Raw genomic sequence first — 23,919 nt, 5'->3', positions numbered from 1 at the left:
CTCAAAACCAGCATGAAAGCACCAGAAAATCAGCTGCAGCGAGCTGTGTTCTGCTACCAGCAGCAAAACAGAGGGAGACTTCAACATCTGTGATTTTATTTAGAACAACTGTGCCTAGGACAATTACTACAACTGCTGTTTGACAGGCACCGAAATCTCATTTGCCTAATCAAATTCAGTTCAGCAGTCCAAAAAGGACTGGTGTGATCATCTGATGGTCACCCACATAAAAGAGGTGTGCAGCTCTAACAGATTCTCCACCACGCAGACTGCTGTCACCAGCACCTCCTACTGGCTGTGTGAGCAGCAGAGAGCATCCCTGCCACAGCTGAGGGGTTTTTTTCCTTTGGGATGGACACACCTCAGGTGATTAATTCACAATGCTGCTGTTCATGTTTTATTTATTCTTTGGATAATTTCACAAACAAGGCTGGAATTAATACTTGTTAGAAAGAAAACAACTCCCTGATGAACTCCAATCTCATCTGTCAAGAACAGAAACACATGTTCTTGGGGATGGGGATTGGCTTCAATATGCCCCCTTTTGCAGTAGTATCAGGATCTCTTTTGTTCTTTATGTCTTTTTTGATGTCAGGCTATGACAGAAAATGCACACGGCAGCTTTTAGGACCCAACACCTTTCCTACACCAGGATTTAGAATCTTCATAAACATGGGATTGCTCATTCCTAAAATCAAGGAAATTAGTAGAGCTGTTAAATGTGGAAGATTAGCCAAAACACAAAAAAGGAAGAAAAACCTTGTATTCATTAATTCCTTCTGGTACTCGTTTGATGTCTTTCCCTGTTCTGGCTATCTGCGCTTTCTGACTCATGTTAAGCAGCAAAGACACTCAGTCTAGATGCCCAAGGTTAGCATGCTGGTGGCCATCACTTCCAGCTTAACAGGTTGTTTTGTTTTATAAAGACTGTTTTGTTTTATAAAGCCATTTTTGAGTTGCGGATATTCCAGCTAAATTCTAGCTGGAACTGGAAAATTCCCTACTTTGGATGAGAAGTGCATGGGTAAAGCCATGAGAATGATTTAAGCCTGTCTAGAAATGACTGCTGTTACACACTTGTCAGTGATCGGCTGCCAGGGTGGACAGGACTGAGCGTGCGTGCCTCAGTGCGTGTACAGGGTGGGAAAACCCCACCAAACACAACTGGCTCCCAGTGGGTCGCTCCTGTACTCTCCTGGCATGCCGGAGCTTCTTGCATCAGTGCTGCCAGTATTGATGTATGCAGACTTGTCTTGTGAAAGGCAACATTTTAAAAGCTGAATTTACACAGCACTTTGCTGTTATGAGGAGAGTTCCAAAGGTCCCCTCAGTCCAAAGGGGATTTGTAGTGCCCTTGAAATACCTTGCTTTATTAGAGAGATACAAGATACTTCTCCCTGTAAACTCAGGTGAAGTGCCATAACCAGCTCTTTAGGAAAGTTCATGGACTGAGGAAGAAAGGAGATGGGCACAAAAGGGACACGTTCCTGTTTATGTTGTAGCAACAAACTGCCACTAGTTCCTTTTACAACTTGCTAAGGCATCACAGACCAGCAGCCCTGCAGTGTCTGGCTGGTGACAGCTGTGGCTGCGTAATGACCTTCCAGGGCATGAATGAGAGGCTGCATTATGCTCCTCGCCACCTCAGTTTTGGAAGAAGGAAGGGTGTTAAATCCAAGGATCTCTCCCATCTCTGCCCTTTAATTGTGGCAGCACCCCCAGAGGAAAAAAAAGTCCTACATAGCAAAGGTGGGAACCTGCCTCAAAATGCTGCCTGAGCTGAAATATGTGGATTTGCTGTGGGTGTTCACTAATTTTCACAAAATTGCAGAATGTCAGAAAAAGACAATATCTTATTCTTCCACATACCCTCACTCAGATTGAGTAATTTTCCTGTAACAGCCAGAAAGCTTGTTTCTGTGCTGTTCTGCATTGAGTCTGCCTTTCAAAATCAACTCTTGTGTCAGAGTAGTGCTGGGCTCTTTACTTGCCTAAGGCACTGAGCATCTTTCACCTCTGCACACAGTTGTCATGACAAATCATTCCCATTACAAGCTTCTCATCTCCTAATTTGCATTCTTCTCCACCTTCTTTTATTAAGTGTTCAGACTACTCCTGCACATGGGAGTGGTTTCAAGTGGTGGTGCCGGAGGGATCCATCTGAACGGGGCCTGTCGCTGAACAGTGGCCCCAGCCAGAAAGGCTCCTTGCACTGTGACCCTGGCATATTCCAGAAGTGACATGTATTCCAAGTGTGACACGTGGTGCTGTGACGGACCCAGCCTGGGCTCCTTGTCCCTGCCGGTTCCCCTTTCAGTGGAGCGTCCCTGGCAGGGCAGTGCTAGCCTGTCACTTGGGACTGCCCTGGGGATGGGAAACATCTCCCATTTGGAACCAGGCAATGCCATCAAACGTGTACATGGACACCATGGCCTAAACCAATCTCCAGGGACCAAATTCAGGGACTAAGTGGAGAAAGGCAGAAGTTGCATGATGAAAAATGTCCCTCAATGTGACCTTCCCTAAGAAGGGACCAGGAACTGGTGTTGATTTCCCCAGCTCTGAGTTCCTAGAACTCTGACTCCAGGTTTCGGGGAGAGATAAAACTCAAGTGCACCTGTGCTGGGCATTGATGCCTCACACCACCTCCCCACATCCTCTCTGAATGTCAGGTAGCTCAGCGTGCTTGGCGCTTTCTACGGCTGAGAATCTGTCTTCATCTGCTATTTATAGGACAAACCCTTGTTCAGCATTCTTATCACTTTTCTGTCCCTGATTTGATTTTCTCTTTGCCCCCAAATTCAATTTTCCAGCAAATTATCCCAGCTGCTCGCAAGCCTCCCCCGAGCGCTGGCAGCGGGGTGCGTTCCTTTGTGGCACACGCCGCTCATCGCGACCACCGCCGCCCAGCGAACACCGACGGACACACAGCGGCCGCGCCGCCCTCTCTGCGAGGGAGCTGCCACGCCGGGCCTGGCAGCGACAGAGCAGGGGCTGCCCGAGGGCGGCAGCGCCGGGGCCTCTCCGGCCCGGAGGGGGCGAGCTCCGTTCGGCAGGGCCGCGCCCGAAGGAGCCGCGGCGCCGGGCGGGGCCGCGCAAGATGGCGGCGGCCGCCCCTCACCGCCCCGGCTTTGTACCGGCGCTGCGGCCCCGCGCGCGGCCGCCCGCCAACAGCGACACCCAGCGGCGCCTCGGCTCCGCCGCCGCCTGCTGCCGCTGCGTCACGGCGCGCTCGCCCTTCCGCGCGTGACGTCACAACGCGCTGCCCGTTGTGCGCGTGACGTCACGGCGCGGGCCGCACCACGGAGGCCCGGCCCAGCGCTGCGGTCTGGCGCGGCCCGGCCCTGGAGAGGTTTGGTCGCAGCCATCATCCGTGAGAGCCACCGGGGAGCAGCGAATCCATCACGGGGCACGGGAGAACGGCTCGTCCCCTGCGAGGGCCTGTAATCACCGAGTGGTTTGGCTTGGAAGGGAACTTTAAAGCCCCTCTAGTCCAATCCCCGTGCACCTTCCACTAGACCATTGTGACCACCCTGAATGTTTCTGGGATGGGATATTCACCACCTCTCTGGCCAACCTGCTCCAGTGTTTTATCACCATCATCACTGAAATTTCCTTGTATCTAATCTAAATCGACTCTCCTTTAGTTTAAAACCATTATCCTTTGTTCTGTTACAACAGGCCCTGCTAAAAAGTTTGGCCCCATCACAATCAGCTGTTCTGAAGTGTAGTAGGTGGTGAGCCATGACAATGTGACAAGCAAGTGATTCTTTTCTGCACTTTTTACAATTCTCTACCTTCAGCTGACAATTTCAGTATTCTCTGGTACAGGTTGTGAAAGTCTGGCCTTTGATAGGAAGACCATTTTCCTTTATCCTTTCTTTATCTGCTTAGGTATTTGTATATTTTGCCCAACAAAAATATGTTTACAATTGCATATTTCTAACAATGAAAACATGACTAGACAAAACCACAGTATTTGCTGAACCACCTGATTGGTTGTTTATTCATACAACAATTAAAAACTCTGAAATTGTACTTGAAAAAATAAGAGCTGCTGTATTTAAATTGAACACTGAGTACATACCAAGTTTCATATTCCAAATAGATGGTTTTGCATAAATGCAATACCTGAAAGGGCCCTGAAGCACTGCACATTTCAAGTTGTCATTAAATGTGTGCCCGACCCTATTTGTGTAAGATACAATAAAGACCAGTGCTGTAATACAAGTCAACCTAATGGATCAGGTCAGGGATAAAAACCACGTGGCCTGATGAGTCTGCAGAGGGTATGAAAAGGATGTATGGAAGAAAATTAAAGGATCACTTATATAGCGATTACTGTAAAAAATACACATCTGCAATTTCCAGGAAGCTCAAAATCCCCATGAAGTTCAGTACCAGCTCTCACTCTTATTCCAGGATGAGATGGATTTGACAACACTGAGTTTGACTGAGGAGTTTCCTTTGCTGTCTCAGACTCCCTTTTTTACAAGTCACCAGTGTCTAATAAGCAGCTAGTCTTGGTTTCTGTTTTCTGTTGGAAAAAGTGACAGGTGACAGCTCCATGCGTACTCTGAAACTCAGCTGTTCTGAACACAGATCAAGCTCTGATTCTGTGTGCTTTTCAATAAGTTCTTTATTTGCACCTTTTCCTACTGAAGTATGAGTGTGGAAACTTTATTGTCACCAGCTGCAATACTACCTGCTGATATGCTAGAGAGTTCACTTGGATTTTTAGTTTTTGTCTTCCCAGGCGTGGCCTGCCAATGGCTCCATACACATTTTCCTGGGCTGGCACCTCCCTTACTGCCCGCTGCTTGTGTCAGAGCAATTATTCCTGTAAAATTGCCTTTGGATGAAGTGTTCTCTTCTTCTTCATGATGAATTATAATTAAAAAATTTAAATAATTCTTGTACTGTTCCACTGAGGTTTTTGTTCCAACTCACAATCTTGAAGTCTTACCAATGACTCACCCCAAATTGTTCTCTGAACCAAATCGTCACAAACTTTTGCAACAAACTTTTGTCATTCCCCTCAGAGGTATGCACAGTCCAAAGGGAACAAGCTTGCCCTCCCAGCCTGTGCTAGGTTCAGTGTTACACAGGCAGGTCTCCAGTGTATGTTTGCTTTCCATAGCACCCAGCTCCCTCCAACCAGCCCCCTGAGTTGAGGAACTAAAGAGGACCCACAGCATGGCAGTAATGAATGAGGTTCCACAACTACAGCACAGGGATGCAGGATAGGGATTAATAGAGGGAGTGATGGAGGCCATGACTTCACATGGTGAATCCATGACTGATTTTTATAACACTTTCTTCTTATAATGTCATTGTGAAAAACTGTAGCCTGTATCTTGGTCACTCGGTGGGGTGTGCAGTCTTCACTGTCTGTCTGTGTGGTTCATAATTAGCCGTCTTCACCTAGAGTTAAAGGAAAGCTCTTTAGAGTATAGGAAACCAGACCCAGAAATAAAGCCAGCTTTATTTATTATTATTACTTGCAAGGATAATTCACTCTATTTCAGTCAATTTGCATGTGTGGGGAGATGCTCATTGCTCCAATGCTTCAGGCTGAATACTTTTCTTAATTCCCTTTTACTCATGTAACCATAGCTATTTAAGCCCAATTAACAATGGTCTTTACAGCCCTTGGTTTCACGGGGGATAAGGTCCCCACCTCTGTTGGAAGATCTGAGGTGTGACCCTGCAGGTGGTTTGCTGCATTACCAGGATCACAGGCTCAGGGGAGCTCACCCTGCTCAGGGGTCCTCACTGTACCCCTCGGTGCCCATCACCCCTCTGCACACCTCCTGCAGCTCCTCCTCAGCCCAGAGCCTGCTCCAGCCTTGCTGCCAACGCTGAGAGTGAGGGATAACAATGTCTAGTTCTGGTGACTGATTCTAGCCTTCTAAAAACTATTTTAGTACTATGGGACTTGAGCATCTAGATGCTACTGCAGCTGGATAATAATAGAAACCAATGATATATGCGAGTGCTTAAATTATAGGAATTATTTCAGAACAGTAGGACAGAAATGGCCCTTTTCTCAGCCCCTCCAGCTTATTGAAACTGGTTGTCTTTTCTGGCTTTTCTTAGTACACCATAACCGCTATTTACATCTAATTTATTATAAGCACATGTTGAGTAATAGACCATCAGGCTTTTGGAGCTTCTATTTTCAGTCACATTGTACCGCTGCTGAATAAGAAATGCAACTGCTGAAATTTGTTTTCAATGGTATGTTGATTAAAAGCTGCTTGAGTTTAAAATTTCCAACCATCTAAAATGAAAACCCTTCACATGCTTCATGTCCCTGGCCAGCCAGAGAGTTTATTTCCTACAGTGTATAAATAATGGATTTTGCTGTTTATATGTATCCATCATCAAACTACGTTAAATTCTCAATTGGCAGGGAGAATTGTCTTGCAGTGAAGCTAACTAGCTGGAACTAATTTTGAAATGGGTATAGTGCATAATTATGGTAACCTAGTGTACAGGGACTGATCTACCTGAATCAGTCATATCTGATGAAGAAAAACATGAATAAAAATTACATTGAAAACATAGCTGCCTGCTTATAAACTAAATCAATTTTTTTTTTAGGGATTTAAATTCCTTAGCAGAAAACAAGTGTCAAAGTCGAATATATTTCACACTAGATTCTTCTGCCAACACTTTAACCATAACCATTGGTAACAGTTTATGAATAATTTTGCCTCTGGAGAGGGGAAAACGATGTCCATGGAAAAAGTTAAAACATTCAAACAAACTTCATGGTTTTAAAATTGACTTTGCCTTTAAATATTTTAGGTTTGTAGTACCCGGGAAATATGTAGTAGGAAAAAAAAGAAAGTACCAATCTTGATTTCCATAATGGGGAAGTTCTTGGTAGAAAGGAGGTTGCCAACAGAAGGATTCAGCAAGGATGAACTTAGCAGTGAAGCACTGGAAGGAAATTGGTGAAAAGACATGGAAGGAGGTATGAAGGGGAAGATAATTTAAGGGGATTAAATTCAGAGAGATTTGCCAGTCGTGTTGGAGTTTGAGGATATCTGAACTAGAGAGGGACTGGGGGAAGGGATGAAGCCTTTGAACACAGAGAAATTTATGGGCCTCTGAAAGCAGAGATAAAGATAAGTCCTTTCAGAGATAGCTGAAGATGAAAGATACACAATTAATCTAACTTTGGGAGATATATCTAGCTAAGAGAGCTGCAAGATTTAAAACTTCTGTTCTGCATGACATGTCTTATGGCGTTGTATCTCCCTGGGTAACACCCTGTGGCTGGATGAAGAAGGATTCACATTACCTTCCAGCTCCATGCCTTGCCAGGTTCATATTGTTTTTCCAGTGTTATTGGCCAGCCATGAGCTTTCTGACAAACCAGAGTAGTAAGGCTTTGCTATACCATTATTTTTTCACCTTAAAAAAAGGAAGAAGCACTTGCATCTAATGTTTACCTTGAATGTAGCTCATCAAGAACCCAGTCACTGAAAGACTCTGTAGGTGACTGACTGGTGGTTTGTTATTTGCATGCAGTGGTAAGACAGGTGCTGAGACTTTTGCCGGCACTCAAGTAACAAAAGTACTTCTCTAACAGCAGCTATGGTTTATTTTAGTTTGATTAATGCCAGGGTAGCAAACAGCATGGGAAGAAACACAAATAAGAATGTAATATCTTTGCAAATATGCCCAAATCATCTTGGGGAAGGGGGAATTGTAGACTGCACACAGCTTGGCTAAACTGGAATGGGTCAGAGGTCAGAGTTCAAACTTTTGCAGTTGTGGGTACATAGGTTTCTTAAGGAATTTTTCAAGTCTGTGTTTAAAAGCCACAAGTAAAAGCTCCATTCCTCTCCTACTGAGGAAATTATTCCTCAGATTATCATAATTCATGATCAGTAAGTATTTCTTGATACTCAGTATATGTTTTTGCTTCTCAGTTGCTCTCTGGATTCTGATGTTCCTTGAGAATCCTGCTGAAAAATGCCTTTCCTTCACCGGTGGTCTTCTTCAAATATAAGTAGGCTGTTATCATGTCCCCCATTAATCATTTCTTAGCCAAGCAATTTATATTTTTAACTCTTCTAATGTCTCCTCATAAATCAATCCTCTTAGTCTTTGGATCATGTTTGGTGCTCTACTCTGAACTCTCAAATTTGTCAATATCCAGAAACGTGTATAATATTCCAGATGGAGCTGTACCAGCAGCATGCAGGAAGTGGTATTTGTTCCTTTCTCAGTGATGTGAAGCTATTTACCCTGTCCAATATAGTATTGGCCTTTTCACGCCATATCCCATTACCAATTCACGTCATTTAGCATGAGCTGTCTCCCTACAGCTCTTTCATCATTATTGCATCTGAGATTTCTCCTTCCTGTTTTTCCTTCTCAGATGCTCTCCCAGGATCCATTATTTTCCAACTTGAATCTCCTTTAGTTATTTTGTTTCCATGGTTCTAGCTTTTGTAGGAAATTCTCTATTATTTTCTTTGTACACTATCTTGCTGTCTTTCATACTCGTATCTGTGAGTTTCATCCAAGTGCTGTGTACTCTCTTTTCCAGATCATTAATAAAGAAGTCCAACAGACTGCTCCTAGCAGTCATCCACATGGCAGCCAGGAGACAGTTCCCACCACCTTGCTACATTGCAGCTTATTTCCTGTAATCTCATTACCTCAGCAATTTAAAACCCACATGGAAATGGCTGAGCCAATGTGAATTACTTTTTCAGCTAAGGTCCTGTGAGATACATCGGGCCCCTATTAAAGCTCATCTGCACTTGGATAGTCCCCTGCCCTTGCTCGAGGCCCTGCACCCAAGGCTCACTGAAGACGAGTGACCATTAGGAAGAGAAACTGGATTTACAGGAGAGTCTGTCTGCAGTACCCTTGCTGTTGTTTGAGGTGGTAATGTTAATATTTCTCTCTGCTCTATTTTTTCAGTCATTTGGCTCGTGCACAGTGAACATAAAGGAGTTTAACCAATTCTTTTAAGTCCTGTAGAATGCATTTTGTCTAGGTTTTTTTATTTGTTCACATTTCCCTTATGTGTTTCCGTATATGTCCTTTATCAGTTGTTGCAGTTTCTTTCGCAGGATCCTCATGCCACTCTCTCTCAGTGCTCCCAGCATTTCTTCCTTTTTTTTTCCCGCTGAGAAAATACTTGAAAAGGAACTTAATGTCAGACCCATTTCTGAATCTTTCATTTACTCTTCTCATGTGTGAAAGGATCTGTTCTTACTAGCATTTTTCTTCAAAGAATACTTATTAAAGCCTTTGAAAGAACCAAGGTCAATCTCCTTGAACTCTTTGCTTTACATGAAATTTTGCAATATGTCTTTTTCAACTGATTTGGAAGGGCTGAAGGTTTTGGGGAGGGGTGTCTTTTGGGTTTGGGATCGGGCTTAAGGTGTGTTTATATTTTACTTGCAATTCTTGATTGACCAAATAGTCAGAAGAGAATAATTTGTCTTTTTATTTAGCTCCACTGTTTCTGTGAGGAAAATGAAATCTTTGTTGTGAACAAACTTTTGCTCCATAACTTGATACCAGTCTTATTTTTTCTGTAGCTCTGGTGAATTGACACTGTTTGAAATTAGCATAACTGACCTGGATTTCTTATGCTAGACCCTGAAAGTGGATCAGAGTATATCTAGTTTTTCTTCATTTCATCATTTCCATGTATAATTACATTTAGTGATCTCCAGAATAAGATGAAATTGAATGATTTTGCACTCTTTAAATTACACAACTAAAAAAATCATTAGAAACATAGCCTTGGATGACAGTAACTTCTTCAAATAATTGATGAGAGAAGAAGTGGAACATGATAGCTATCAGAAACGAGTCTTAGCTCTCAACACAAAAAGGAAGTAAGAAACACAGTGAAAGACAAATTTATGTCTCATATTGCCTCTGTGACACTTCTTTCAGTTTGAAAGATTTTGGTAAGTGATAAGTAATCAGCATAAATGTCTTAAGGAACAGACAGGTATTACTTTCTCTCCTATTAAAGGTGGGAAAGCAAAGGGATGGCAGGCAAATTGACCATGTGGCATGAACAAGACCTATAGTGAGGTAAAAAAATCTCTTTCTTATTTCATTTACCAGCATTCTTTGCCACTTGGTGTGGTATGCTTAAAATAACAATAAGCACACAAAAGTACTAGGAAATAATGTTGCAGGAGATTTCTCCTGTTGTTAGGAGAAAGGCATGAGGCCGGTCTAATAATTCACATTTCTAATACTTAACATTCTGAGTTATATTCCTGGATAGAGAAATTTTTTTGAGATGCTGTCTGGTTCTATCAACATCTAAGTTTAAGTTATTAGGGGTATTCTTACAGTGACTAATTTGACTACAGGTAGGGCTCACTCTTTCAGAAGTTCCTTGGAATGTGCTGCAATGACTGCCTGTAGTCCTCTTGGATATGGTAGCAGTGCACTGTAGCCGGGTTAATTGACAGAACCATTGTTTCCCCCACTGCATATTGTCCTTTTTCCATACTGCTGGATGCAGCTAAAGTTCAATACTGTCTATGCAAAGTCTGCTATTGATTTCCATGTGCTATGAATCCATTGTACTTAGGCAGAATGGACTCAGAGCAGCATGTTTTTTCTGCATGTGTCATCTGATGTTCTGCTACAGCCTGGTGCCTTAAATGTGAATCTTATCAAAGAAATTGATAAAAATCGTGAAAAGTGCCACCCTTAGCAGGTCAGGTCTCTGGCTTTAATTTGATTCCTTTTAAACAGAGGAATGTCTAATTTTATATGGAATGCAGTAAATATCAATGTTGAGTTAGAATAGAATTTAACAAAGTATTCTTGGCTTACTCAGAGAGGAGAAGGAAAGAGATATCAATTAATAGTAGTTAAGAGCCTACATGTAATGAATGGCTAATTTCAGTCATGTTGTTAGAAAATAGGTGACTTCCTTATAAAACTGTATCATAGTTAGCACTCTTTCTGTTATTGAAAAGAAACAAAAGAATGGTCTGTAGCATGGCATGAAGCCTATGCTACATTTTACCTTTAATGGCGATCTCTTCAGATCCAAGTTTTAGGCAGACTCATGAGTTATATTGCAGCAAACTTCCATTTTTATTGCTTGTTATGAATGTGAGTTTTATGGAAAACAGGACTCTCAAGCCAACAGCTTTGTGCTCTTATAAAAATTTAAAGTTGTTTTTTTTTTAACCTAGGACTAGCAGAGTATTGTTTCCTCACTGTGTGCAAGCTTGAGAAATGAAAGCACCTGAAGAACAGCCTGCAGTTAGGTGACTAACTGCAAATGTGTGTGGTCTGAAGATGGAACAGGCAACATTTAGGCATTGGCTGTTTTTCTGGCTGCCTTCACTCAGAATAGGTGTTGTGGGGGGCTCCTCCACCTTTCCTCTGCACAGCTGCTCAGGAGATGCCATTGGTGTGTACACAGCCGGAAATGTTTAATGCCTCCCAGTTGTGGACTGCTTGAACCTCATGGCTGGTAGGTGCCAGCAGCAATATTTCAGCCTCCTTCTCTGCTGGGTCAGGGTTGGTGGTGGCTGTGGGCACTGGGAGCAGCTGGGAGCAGAGCGAGGGGGTCCTGCCTGGCCCCAGCCCAGCAGCACAGCTCTCATGGAGGTGTGCCAAGCTGATTTTGTAGGTCTGCAGTGGCAGTCTTCATACAGTTGCATATGAGTTATCTGAATTTATTGTTAGAAAAACCCCTCTGTTACTTGAAACATGTTCTTCATGCTTTCTGATGTTTTTTCATCATACTGGAAAGGAATGTGGTTATATTAACATTTGATTATCTCTGGTGGTTTGCCTCTGCTGTTGCATTTCTGTAGCCGATGTTTTCCTTTTTTGGGCTGAAACGCTTTTCCCCTCGTTGTGCAGCCCCTGTCCTTTGCTGTGTGCACAGTAACCCCTGGCAACACCCGGGACCTTGGCACAAACACGATGGATGGGACTCCCCGTGCTCGAGCACACGTCTCCGGCGCCCACCAGGCTGGGGACACCACGCTGGGGGCTGTGTGGCCTGACACGCTCCCTCGTGAGCTGCCAGAAGCCCTTGTCCCTGGCTGGGCTTTGTTCCTTAGCAGCAATGCAGCGAATGAAGGTGCTGTGAACCTCTTTGTGGTTTACAGCATGTGAGGTTTGCAGACTCGTCCATCACTGGGCTTATTTTGTTTCAGCAGGTTTCGCTGACATCAGTAATGACACAATGAGGTCAGCACTGAATTCTTCTGCAAATCTGTCCTCTAAGGAATTTGTTTTTCCCCAGTAAACCTGTAAATAAATAAATCTGGAACTCTATAGTGATTTAGCTTCTTGAGACACTTCAGCTCAGCAGTGGTGTGTGAGTTTCAGAGAAGACCTGGTTTTGCCTGGTTGGGTGGCTGGGTTGGCAGAGGTCAGGTCATCTGTCCAAGGGCTTCACCAGGAGAAGGATGGATTTGGGTTGGACCCAGGCATGTCCTGGATCTGCCATTCCAATTCAGTGAGTAGCGTTATTTTGCTTTTCCCCTTACGCTTATGCATCCAGAATGCACTAAACAGCAACGCTGGTTTCAAATAATGCTTCTGATAGTGAAACAAGGAAAAATGTGGTGATCTTAAGACAACTTGAATTAACGGAAACCCCTGGGAGCGTCTGAACACAAAAGTTGACCCACTGAGTATTTTGCCATCTGCTTTCTTTTGGAAGAAATATTCCAGAGAAAGTTGGGAAAAAGTCATGAGTGCTTTTGAGCTAGAATTGTGATATTATTTCCTGAAGATTTATTGCCTTTTGATGGCAGTCTTTCAGCATAAACTCATGAGTAGTTATGTTGTGAAGGAATTAGGAACTTTTGTGGCTTGTCTTTAATTTACAAATCAGCAAGAGTATATCTCTCTGAGGTGACGTGATCTTGAGTAATTTACATTATATGACATGGCAACTTTCTCCTATGTGCAAATTGCCCTCCAGGAACGTGACAAAGTGGCAGTCACTCACATTTAGCTGCTGGCTTATAACACAAAATTTAGAGCCATCTCAAAAGTTTTTTGGATCCGGGAGTGGTCCATTACAAAAGAAGAGATCCAAAAACTGAATTTGAATCAAACTGGAGTGTCGTCTGTAATTTCAATTTGTTTGTTCATCTTGTCTTTCAGTACAACTTATATTTTGAAAGGCCTTTTTGTGTTCGGTATTTCTTTGTTTAGAAACACCCTTTTGCGTATTTAAGTCCTTCCATATGTCTGTGCACATTTAATTTTTGTTACATTTTTTGTCTTATTTTATTTTCCTTCAGGATCTGAACAATATGTTAAATATGCATGTCTGTGCTGTTTCTCTGTACCCTTATTGCCTAATTAGGAGAATATTTTCCCATTTGTGCCCGCTAATAGAAGATTTCTAAAAAAATTCCACAGATCTAGACTTATTGTTAGGTTCTTTTTTGGAAGGAGTTATTCTCCTGATGAAAATACAACCATTGTATCAATTTAATATTCAGTCTAACTCCCTGAATCCTATGTTTATGGCAAAGGATCAAGTCAATAAGGCTTTATGACTTTGTCACAGTAGAGTCCTTTCCTCATTCAAGGAATAAATCCCAGGCCACACAGAAACCCATTATATATTCTTGATATGTAAACCATACCAGAATAAAATTTAATAACAGTAATGAAACTAAATCAACGTGACAAATTTCAAATAATGCAGTGGAACATTTTTTTTATCATCCAGCTGTTAAGACTGAAATGGCAGAATCATGATGTGCAGAGCCCTGCAGAAAAACGCTATGGATTTTTGCTGCTGCTTCTGCAACAAGAAACAACCTTTATCAAGAAAACATCTGCTGAGTTCCTGTTGCAATCACTGGCAGCTGAAACCAGTGCACAGTAAATTACTTTCCCCATTCCATCAGCTCTGTTCTTTATTCCTCTGATACAGTGTGCAGTGCACCACCAGTAGTTGTTAGAATATCTGTGCTGCATATATGCTTGCTCCTATAAGTAAAGAGGTAAACTACAACAGGCAAGAGTCCGCATACATAAGGTTTCTGTTTCCTACTCCTTGCACATGTTTAAAAGGGGATAAAAACTAGATTTAAGGGACATCAGTCTCATTTTAATTGCAAAGATAACCTGCCTCAGATTCTATGGCAAGGAAGATCGTCTGGATAGTAAAGAAATAAATATTTTCTGCCACATTTTTGATTGATTAAAATCAGCGCATAGTTTGGACCTGGCCTAGTTTTTGTTAAGTCCCTTGTCTACTGTTGGCAGATTTTTGAAAGCTGTAGATCTCCATTGGTGTATGCTACTGGAGAGTGAGCTAACAAAGGCTGTGTTAACTAACAAATCATGCTCCCAGAGCTGTGGAGGTTGCTGACATGATGGATGGTGCTGCAATGACAGGTAGGGCCCTGCTTAGCCCCCCTTCAGTGGCTCATGAGACTTTGGAAGGCCTTGTACATTGGTTGCATGTCAGGACTTCCTATAAAGTCAAGTCAATCCCAGTATGAAAGGCCCAAGGAGAAGAGCCAGTTAAACCACAGCTTTCCCTGTGCGGTCAGTTAGCTGCTTCACATCAGAGCTGGCTGCTGGTGCAGAGGGGTACTACACATGGCTGGGTTTGCTCCACCTATGGAAACCATGGGAGTGTGGAGAAACCAGATCCTCTGAAAATAAAGCAGTCATGGTGTACGTAGTGGTCTAATAAGTAAATAAATAAATATATAAGGGGGCTGTGGTGGGGACTCCATCCACATGTCCACCCTATGCTCACCACTCTGGCAGCTCTTGGTCCTCTGGAGAGGGCCTGGAGGTGGCAAGACCCTCCTGGGACTGGATGGCTTAGGCACATGGTGCTGGTGGATCTGCAGCTGTAGGAAGAGAACACATGGCTTACATGCTCTTAGAAGGGTGACAAAAGTCTGTTCCTTCCTTGAGGGGAAGTGAAGAAGGTGGACCTGCCTCAGGGAGAGTTCTGCATGTGGACCAGACTGTTCCCCTTGTGCATTGACCCTTCCTGTTTATGCATTACTTCCATTGGCATGACAGTTAAAAACAACTCAGATCCTGGTAGTGTTTTTAATATATATGTCCTGCAACTGTAAAGGGATATTCCCTACTTAAATGATTCAGTATTTTTTAATTACTGAATGTGCTTTCGCCTCTGTGGAGCCTTCATCTTGTTGTGCTTGCAGAGCTATTTATACTCTGTCTTGCCTTGGGACTCCTTTCAGAACAGTTGTTATTCAACCTTTCTGAAGAAAAGTCTTTAAGCTCTGGAAGCAGGCAATAAAAAACTAGAAGGCACACAACACAACAAATAATACTAGTTGCACCAAATCCTATTAATTATTTTTAAACGTCCTTCAGCTCAATTACAGAGGAAACTATTGGCCTCTTGGTTTAGAATAAAAGCAGGGAAGCTGCATGATGGGCTGTTGTAACCCTTCCCCTGCACTCTGATGGGAATGGAGAACAGGCTTGTGTTCACTGCCCTCACTGTGTACATAAGGTCAATGTGTCAGAAAATAGTCTGTCGAGCTGCTACTTTCAAGAGCTTTCATGCCCTGATTATGAATTTTATTTTATTGTTAATTTTACTTTTAAGATTGACATTAATCTCATTGCATTATGCACACAACACTTTTTTTTTTTTAATATATATAAAGGAAGAATTAAAATACTCCTGAACTGTCTACCCACTTCACAGAAATGTTAGGCAGTGGACCCAAATGTGACCCAAATGACAGGATGGGAATTGCTCTCTCTGGGATTTCACAAGGGGATAGGGAGTCACGTGTAGTCACAATGGTATGTTTTCTCATAAAACTACTGAGTCATTGCAACCAAAATAATTTCAAGGAAGGGTCATAGTTTCAAAATCTTTGGTTTAGAAAGTAGTGGGAAATTTTTTTAATTTTTGAAGGACTTGTGTCAACATTTTCTTAATAGAAAACAAAAATTGTTTGAAGTTACATTTTCCTTTGAAACTCAGGCTAACTCAATACAAGCTTAAGTGTTCAAAAAGGAAATACTAGTATCTTGAAATAAGGATATGTTTGATTCCCTGTCACATTTTATTTTCAATTTTGTGAATTTTGATATCTCGTATTTTTTTAACATAAGGAAGCCTTTCTTGACTTGTTCATAATTATACAGAATCTGAAACAAATTAATTTGGAATAAACATTCAAACTGTTATTAACCTGACTGAACTTTGAGTGAGGTCTCCTATGACTGACCACAAAGTAAGAGACATTTGTTATTCACGTTGTCTGCCTCTTTCCTGGGTTGGCTCTGAGATAGTCCATGTGTTATGCATGCATGTTACCCATCCCTGAATGACATTTTGGAAAAAATGAATTCTCAATGTATCCTTTTGGAGAGTTCTGAAGATCCTGGACTTGTTACATCATCTCTTGGTTAGCAGAGGCTGAGAAGATGCTTTCCAGCTCACTTGCTTTCACTAGATAAGCATCTATTTTGGGAGATGAAACAGGCAGTAGCTGGTGCAATGTACATCAGGTAGTAGGTTGTCTAAGAAAAGCAGTCATTGGGTTTAAGTGTTTTGAAACACATACAAGTCTTTAAAAATATGTTTAAAATGAGAAAAAAATTGTACCTGTTGTGTGTCAGTGTTCTCACAGTCTAACCTAGCAATTTTTAAAATTCTACCTTCCTGCTTGCTGGTAACTGGTATTCACTCAAACGTGTATTGCAGTGCCAGTATAAAGCAAAATAAGCTGTGTGCAGGTACAGTGACCTCGCTGGTAACTGGTGTTCTGGCTGAAGTGTAACATGCTCTCGTGAGCTGGGCAGTATCAAATTTCACTGTATATTTCACAATCCTTTTTATAGCCCATCACTTTGCTTTTACTAATCTTATTTCAATTTCCATGCCATAAATCCACAGGAAGGTGGGGCTGTGTTTTCAGGAGGTACTCCGGGAGCTTTCCCATGCAACAGGAACCACCAAACCTCTGACCCAGTCACAGCATACTTGTGGTGGGGGCTGTCTGTGACTGTGGTTTGTGACCAGGACAACACTCGCCCGAAGTCCCACGGACAGCTTAAACTGTAGGGTATTAAATTCCATTTTGGACAAGCCTCATTTAAATTTTGGTTTCCAAAGATGTAGGATGACAAAAGTGTGTCAGGCGCAAGAGGGCATGACATCCCTGCCTGACAGTCCATCACAAGAAGGACCATGCCCAGAAGTAAATGTACTCAAGCATTCCTCTAGCTATGAACTATGAGGCCAGAAAAGCCAGGCATTGATTCCTGGACTCATCTATCCCTGTTCTATAGAATGCCTAGGTTTGACTTTAAAATTAACTCATTGAATAACAAGAGGTGTTTTATAATTTGCAGTTCAAGTTGTGACAGCTAGAACTTTCATTTATTTACCTTTTACCTTACACTGAGGCCATGTGAATAATAAAGGTTAAGAAAATCCTCAGTATAGGAATTATTTGTATAGCTCATTCTATCAATTTCCCCACAAGTATAAGGTAAAAATCAGCCTCTTGTGACAGCTATGACTAAGAGGACTGATCTGTTGCAACATCTGCGGTGCTTTGCAGGTATCATAGCAAACCAGAATAATTTAGCAGGCTCTAGTAATATTCAGCCTTTTCTTCAAAGACCTTCTCTAGAGAAAATCAGGATTTCTGACTACATGTTCTCATGTTTGAAAAATCCAGACTAATAGTTTTAAAATCCCCAAATGTTGTTATTTTTATAATATTCATTAAAGAATGGCTTAAGGTTTTTTGATAATTATACTGTTATTAATCTTTGAACTTTTATGTGGCTTTATTGTTCCCTAACCAACTGAGCTTATAATTCTATTGCTATATTTGTGGTTGGCCAGGCATGACACATTGTACCAGACTAACTTAATTTTTTTTTTCCATTCTGTTATTAACAGTCTAGTGGTTTTTTTTTGGTTTTTTTTTTAATAGCAGGAATCTATAAAATCTTGTAGTTGACTCTTAAAGTACAGAGGAGAATTGGTACATGGTGGTAAAGTTCCAGCCTCGTGCAAAAACAGGAATATGAAATAATGAAGGAAAACTAGTGTTCCTTACTGACAGCCTTCTAAAACAAGAAGTTAAGTAATTGTTAACATAAAGGAAAGTGAATAAATTTGTGGTTGGCATTTAAATACACTTGCCTAAGGAATGAATATATGGATTTAATGTAATTATATTAATTATAATGAATGATTTTATTACTGCCATGATGACAGTACACATTGTGAAGTGGGCTGAAGTTCTCAAGAACTTTCTTTTGTGATTTTCACTTTAGAGAACACTGTAGCTAGTGTAGCAGTCAAATTTGCAGCAGTGACAATGCAGCAGGAAATTTTCAATTTCAGTGTAAATGCCTGTATCTCTGATAACCTGTTTTCAGGTGCTCATAAAATTGCAGGGTTCTGCAGTCACTCGGAACCCCCTAGAGGCTGCTGAACAAATTATCACGGGTGGTCGTGGGTGCTTAAAAAATCAGTTGCTTCCAATTGTCGTAAGAATTTAACATCCTGTTTTTGTCATTCTACAGCCGCGGTTCTCTCAGTAGTTCCAAAGCTGCATTCCTGCATGTTTTTAACAGGATGCAACTGCCATTTCCTTATTTTGTATGGCTATTTTTATTAGATTACAATTACTTTACATTATGATTGATTGAAGGCTAAAACTCAGCTATTCATTTGATGTTCATATCATAAAAAATATTTCTTTGAAGTTAGAATTCTTCTAAAAAAAATATTTCCCCTCAATTTTGAACAGTTTGCTAAATTAATGAACAGCCATTGTAGTAGAGAAGAGTGCTGTGTTCTATTTATGCACAATCTGTATTGCTTTGCATGAATTGAGCTCATGTTAGAAAGGGATGAAATCACTTGAAATTGTGTAAAAAAATTTTGCTTTGTTAAAAAGACATGCTTGCTTTAAAGACTACATAATGCATTGTATGCACACCTCATTTATTACTCCATGCTTTTCTGCTGCTGTAAAACTGCTGTCAGAACAGACCATGCTAGCAAAAAAATTCTCAGTTTCTTGGTAAAGCTAAATAAAATCAAATATAAAGTTTGTGATACATTAAATCACAAATATAAATATATTCTTTACAGCTGGCTGTTATGTCTAAATGTGCACATTTTAAAATGGAAACATTTATCCAACATGCTGATTAGCAATTTCAGTTCTGAAAAGCCTGATTACATTTAAGATGCAAAAGATTAAAATGACTAAACAGATAATGTTAATAGTTCATCTTCCTTGATGGGTTTATATGTTTAAAGTCACAAAAGTTACACCAGAACTTCTTGTGTAGTAAACTCACCAGAAATAGTGTGGTTGTAATGTCTCTCACTGCAGGTTGTAATCTCTTATGGCCACTGTTTGAAGGAAAGCTTCTGGCTGGGAATGCCTGTCTGTGTTTCTTTTATGATATTTACACCCTACACACCCCCCCCCCCATCTAATTTAAACTACAAAACTATATAATAGATGGTTGTACTAAAACTGCCTGAAAAGAAGAACAAACAGTTATCTTAATTACTAGTAGAACTCTAACTCCTGTAGAAGTTCATATTTGCTCTTAGTAATTAATTTTTCAACTATTCTTCTGCTCTGTGAATATAATTAATTAAAAGAAAAAAAAAAGTCTGGGTTTACATTTTGTCTAATCCAATCCTGGTTACAGCTTAATTCTCCCATTTTGTTATCTATTTCTTATAGATTTGAACATGCAAATGCAGAGGTAAAAATATTGTTAGCCTTTTTTTATACATTGGCAATCAGTGGTTCAAAAGTTCATGCAATACCATATGTCCTAAGAATATTTATCTAAATCTAAAGTAATATGGAACTGTCAAATAGGATCCTACATGGTAACAAATGATGGAATGCAGGGGAACTCTTAGATTTAGCCTTTTTGTTTTTTTGTCCAACAAGCTAATGCAATAAGACCAATAATAAAAGGTTGTGTAGTAGGCCAAAAGTCTGTGACAGATAAAAAAGAAATGTTGGAAACCGATGAAGCTTTTGCACAATTAGATTTTTTGAGGCAGTGCTGTAAGGATTGTCCAGGGCCTGTTCAGTTCTGATTGATGGTAAAATCATAACTACATCATATTAGCTGTAGAGTTCACTGACAGGTTACTGCAGATTAATATTGCTACTGCTGCTCACTTACCATCAAACTGGTGGAAATATGAATTGAGCTGCTCCTACAACAAACCCTGCATATTAAGAGGTAGGGTGTTTTACTGAACCATCTCCCTTCTGTTGTTAGGGAAGGGGATGCAAACAACATTTATCTCCCAGGTATTCAGATATATAGTAACATACTAATTAGTTTTTCCAGGGGACTTTGATGATGCTGACCACTTAGCATCATGCACACTTAGTGTTGCTTTGAGGTTTAGTTTATGATTAAAATTACAGTTGCAAATGATAATGAATGGTATTTTTCAGTGATTGAAATACTTCATCTCAAGCAAAAAGCAATAGCATGTAGTAGCTACATGCTTTTTGTGGAAGATGAAGTAAGAGATATTTTTAGGGCCCAGGCTGAGGAAGATGCTGCACCCATTCAGTCCTGGCTGAAGACATGGGGCTGGGGTGAACTGGAAATCAGCCCAAGGTGCCTGGCTCTGGTTGTAACATGAAGCCCAGGACTATGATTCCCCAATTGCCATAGTAGAGGCAATATTCTGTGGATTTGAAGTCACGAAGAGCCTTCTGGTTTTTGTTTCTTTCTCTGTTGATATTGGGACTTTATTCTGCAGGATCTCCTCTCACCTGGCACCTCTGGCACACTCCAAATACCAACTGATATTTACTCTCTGCCCCACAGGCCTTGAGAGATGAACTCTTTCTCTTTGGAGGAAAACCCAACTCTGGCCATTTCCCCTGCACACCCTGTAGGTATTTTCTTCTCTTTCCCATTGCCAGTGATTGTGATAAGTACTGTTTCTCACCATTTCTAAATGTGACAAAAGCATACTGACATCCCATGGTAGGCACCTCTCACCTGCTCCTATCCCAACTGCTCTACATATTTCATAAAAATCTGCCTAAACCCTTCTGTTTCTTTCCTCACAGGCCAACACTGCATCAGAATGCCTTTGGCTAGTGAAAAAGATGCATTTCCATAACAAACAAAAAGTTTAAAAAGTCCACTTAGTTGTGCAAAAGGGCAGCTAGAGGAAAGGTACTGCTGGTGGGTAGTTGAAGAGGAAGCAAGATCCCTACTGCTGAAGCTGGCAACCATGGAAAACATTGGCCACCAGTTGCCCAAAGCAGCATTTACTTCTGCCTTCTGCTTTGAGCTTTGAACTACACTTCTCCCCTGATCACCTTAGCGAGCTCCTCTGCCTCATCTGCAAAGTGAGAATAATCCTGCCAGGAACATGGCGAGAAGCAATTCGTTAGTGCTTTCTGGGACTCGGAACAGGAAATGTACCACCAAAGTGCACAGGTTTACAAAAACAGTTCCCCAAGTGTAACATAATAGCATTTGAGATTTTAAAAATGTTGGCATGAATCTTAACTGCAAATCTCAGCTGAGTTAAATGTATTTTTTGTCAAGGAGACATTGTTTTTTTTATGATAGCTACCTTGTGATTCATGAGTTACCATGCTATACAAATACCAGAAGGCATAAGTGAATTATAGACATTTCTCAGGAGTGGCACAGCAGTTCTCCATTACCCAATTCAGTTAAAATATCCTATTTATCATACTTTCCTTTTTTTTTTTTTAATGGATGAATCCTGCAGTTTTCAGTTAAGTGAAAAATCTCTGTGAGGGAACATGCTCTTTGGTTGGAAATGAGTTTGGATAAGAATTGCAGCTTATGTTATAAAAACAATTTAAGAAAATGATATATAATAGTCTCACTGTAAATTATACATCTTCAGTGGCATTTAATAGCCTTCATTCCTATCAGTTGCACATTTATTTTATAAGACACCTAGATTCTTGTATCTATGTGTTTTTGGATATTATTTCCCCTTGACACATATAACATTTAAATTAAAGTGCACCAGTCTTTTAGAAAAGTTTTGCATGTGTTTGTCTGAGGATATAGGAGGTTGGCAAATTTTTGGTGAGACACTGTTCATTGAAAAATACCTATCTGTGAATATGAAAAACACTTTGGGATATGCAAAATCTTTCAGTGAAAAACACCAGGTTCAGAGCAGAATTTCTACTTCAGTCCAAAAAAAAGCCAATGTGAGACCAGGAGCTGGCATATCTACCTGTCACATGTGGAAGACCCAGGTTCAAGTCCCTCCAGGAATTTGAACGTGGGCTCTCTGCATTCAGGTGGGTGCCCTGGCAATGGGGCAGGGTTAGACCATGTGTTGCTGGGTTTTAGAAAAAGTCAGACTATTTTGCTTTTCTTTCCAGGGCAACATGAGGATTCTTTGGAGGATTTGCAATTTTCCAGGATAGATAAAACTGTTTCTTTGACATCACTTCTCTGCAGTCCATGTTGAAACTTTTTAGGAGAATGGATAAGCATAGAGTCTCTTACAAGTTAAATGCATTACAGGGGCAAATTTATCCATGACATAAACTTGTTGACTTCCAAGTTGGTCTTACTACCAGCAGGATTGAATTTGGCCAGTAGACAGTATTTATACAATAAAGAGCAACATATTTAGTAAGGAGAGGATCAAATGTTCATGTGGGGACAGGGGGGAGGAGGACATATGGGGGTGAGCTGTAGAGAAGCAAGGGGAAAGCAGAAAGGAAAAGGTCATAGCATGAAAGGGTGCTGTGAATTCCAAAAGTGTCTAATTAGGTTTCTGGCTCTGGAATTTGCCTTTGCCCCAAGCCAAGAAGCCCAGCTGTTTTACAACAGGGCTTTTGCCTCCTAGCAATGACTGCAGACAATGTGTGACCTAAACTGCAAGTGTATTTATAAGGACAACTTCCTTCACTTTTCTCAACAGATTCCATAAAATATGTTCAAATGTTATTTAGAAGGTCGCATAACTGTTTCAGTTTTTTATGCACTTTTCTTGCTTTTATTGGGCATCTAAATACAATTTGGAAAAGTCCTAAAAAGAGGGGAATGACTTTCATTAAAGGCACTCTTCTGAACTTCTAGTCTATTGCATTATTTTTAAAAAGTGTCAATCTTCAAAATTAAATGTTTGATGGAATATTAAATTTGATGAATCATTGCCAGTTTCCATGTTTTTTAGCTTTTATATACCACATTAAAGCATTCATTAATGTCACACAACCCTGCTTTGATTGAGTCCTAAAAGGTTAATGATACAGGCTGGTATTCTGAGCTTTACTGTTTGCAGGCAGTTTGTGGTGAATGCAAAGTGCTTTGAAATTCTAACAAAGAGAAATCTTGCATTTTTCTCTGTTTCAAGGCCAGAAAGTGTTCTCAACTGATCTGGATATGCTAAATAAACTAGACGTACCACCATTAAACTACAATAATTTTTTGTTTCTTTTATTTTGTTGTTTGATTTTTTTTTTCCCCCTTACAGGACGTATTCAAATTTAACACTAAAAAGCTTCATATTCACACGACTCCTCAGAGAAGGGTGGAGTAAGATGCATACAAACCCCATGTTTGCTGTCCATCTACTTCTGTTGGTATCTCTAAGCTGCCTTGTCAGTTGATTTGGGAGGCTGCAGCTACATTTTCCCCATTTTGAAAGTGATGAGCCAGTCTAGAATTATTCCCTACTCTTAGATATGCCAAATATTTTACAAATTATCAGAAACTTAAAAAAAAATGTTATTTTAGTGTAGCAGCTGTGGACACATTCTTGAAGTTAGGCTTTGAATGAGTCAAAGTGCAGGTTGAAGATACAAATATTTTGCCCAGTGCCCTCTTGGCAATGGCCAAGCTGGGTAGCCTGTTCAAGTACAGGCATTT

The 23,919-nt window shown here is 40.8% G+C and overlaps 1 long non-coding RNA gene across 1 annotated transcript; it reads right to left on the bottom strand.

Moving 5' to 3' along the window:
* Nucleotides 1-3,975: 3,975 nt before the first annotated feature.
* LOC116446753 lies at nt 3,976-19,418 on the bottom strand. The gene is made up of 3 exons (XR_004241357.1): nt 19,345-19,418; nt 14,771-14,867; nt 3,976-5,424 (listed from the first exon to the last, which is right to left on the bottom strand). It is a non-coding gene; the product is annotated as an uncharacterized LOC116446753 (long non-coding RNA).
* Nucleotides 19,419-23,919: the final 4,501 nt, after the last annotated feature.

Source organism: Corvus moneduloides, chromosome 7 (assembly GCF_009650955.1).
Source record: "Corvus moneduloides isolate bCorMon1 chromosome 7, bCorMon1.pri, whole genome shotgun sequence".
Taxonomy (NCBI): domain Eukaryota; kingdom Metazoa; phylum Chordata; class Aves; order Passeriformes; family Corvidae; genus Corvus; species Corvus moneduloides.
This window is presented reverse-complemented; position numbering and strand designations above follow the sequence as displayed.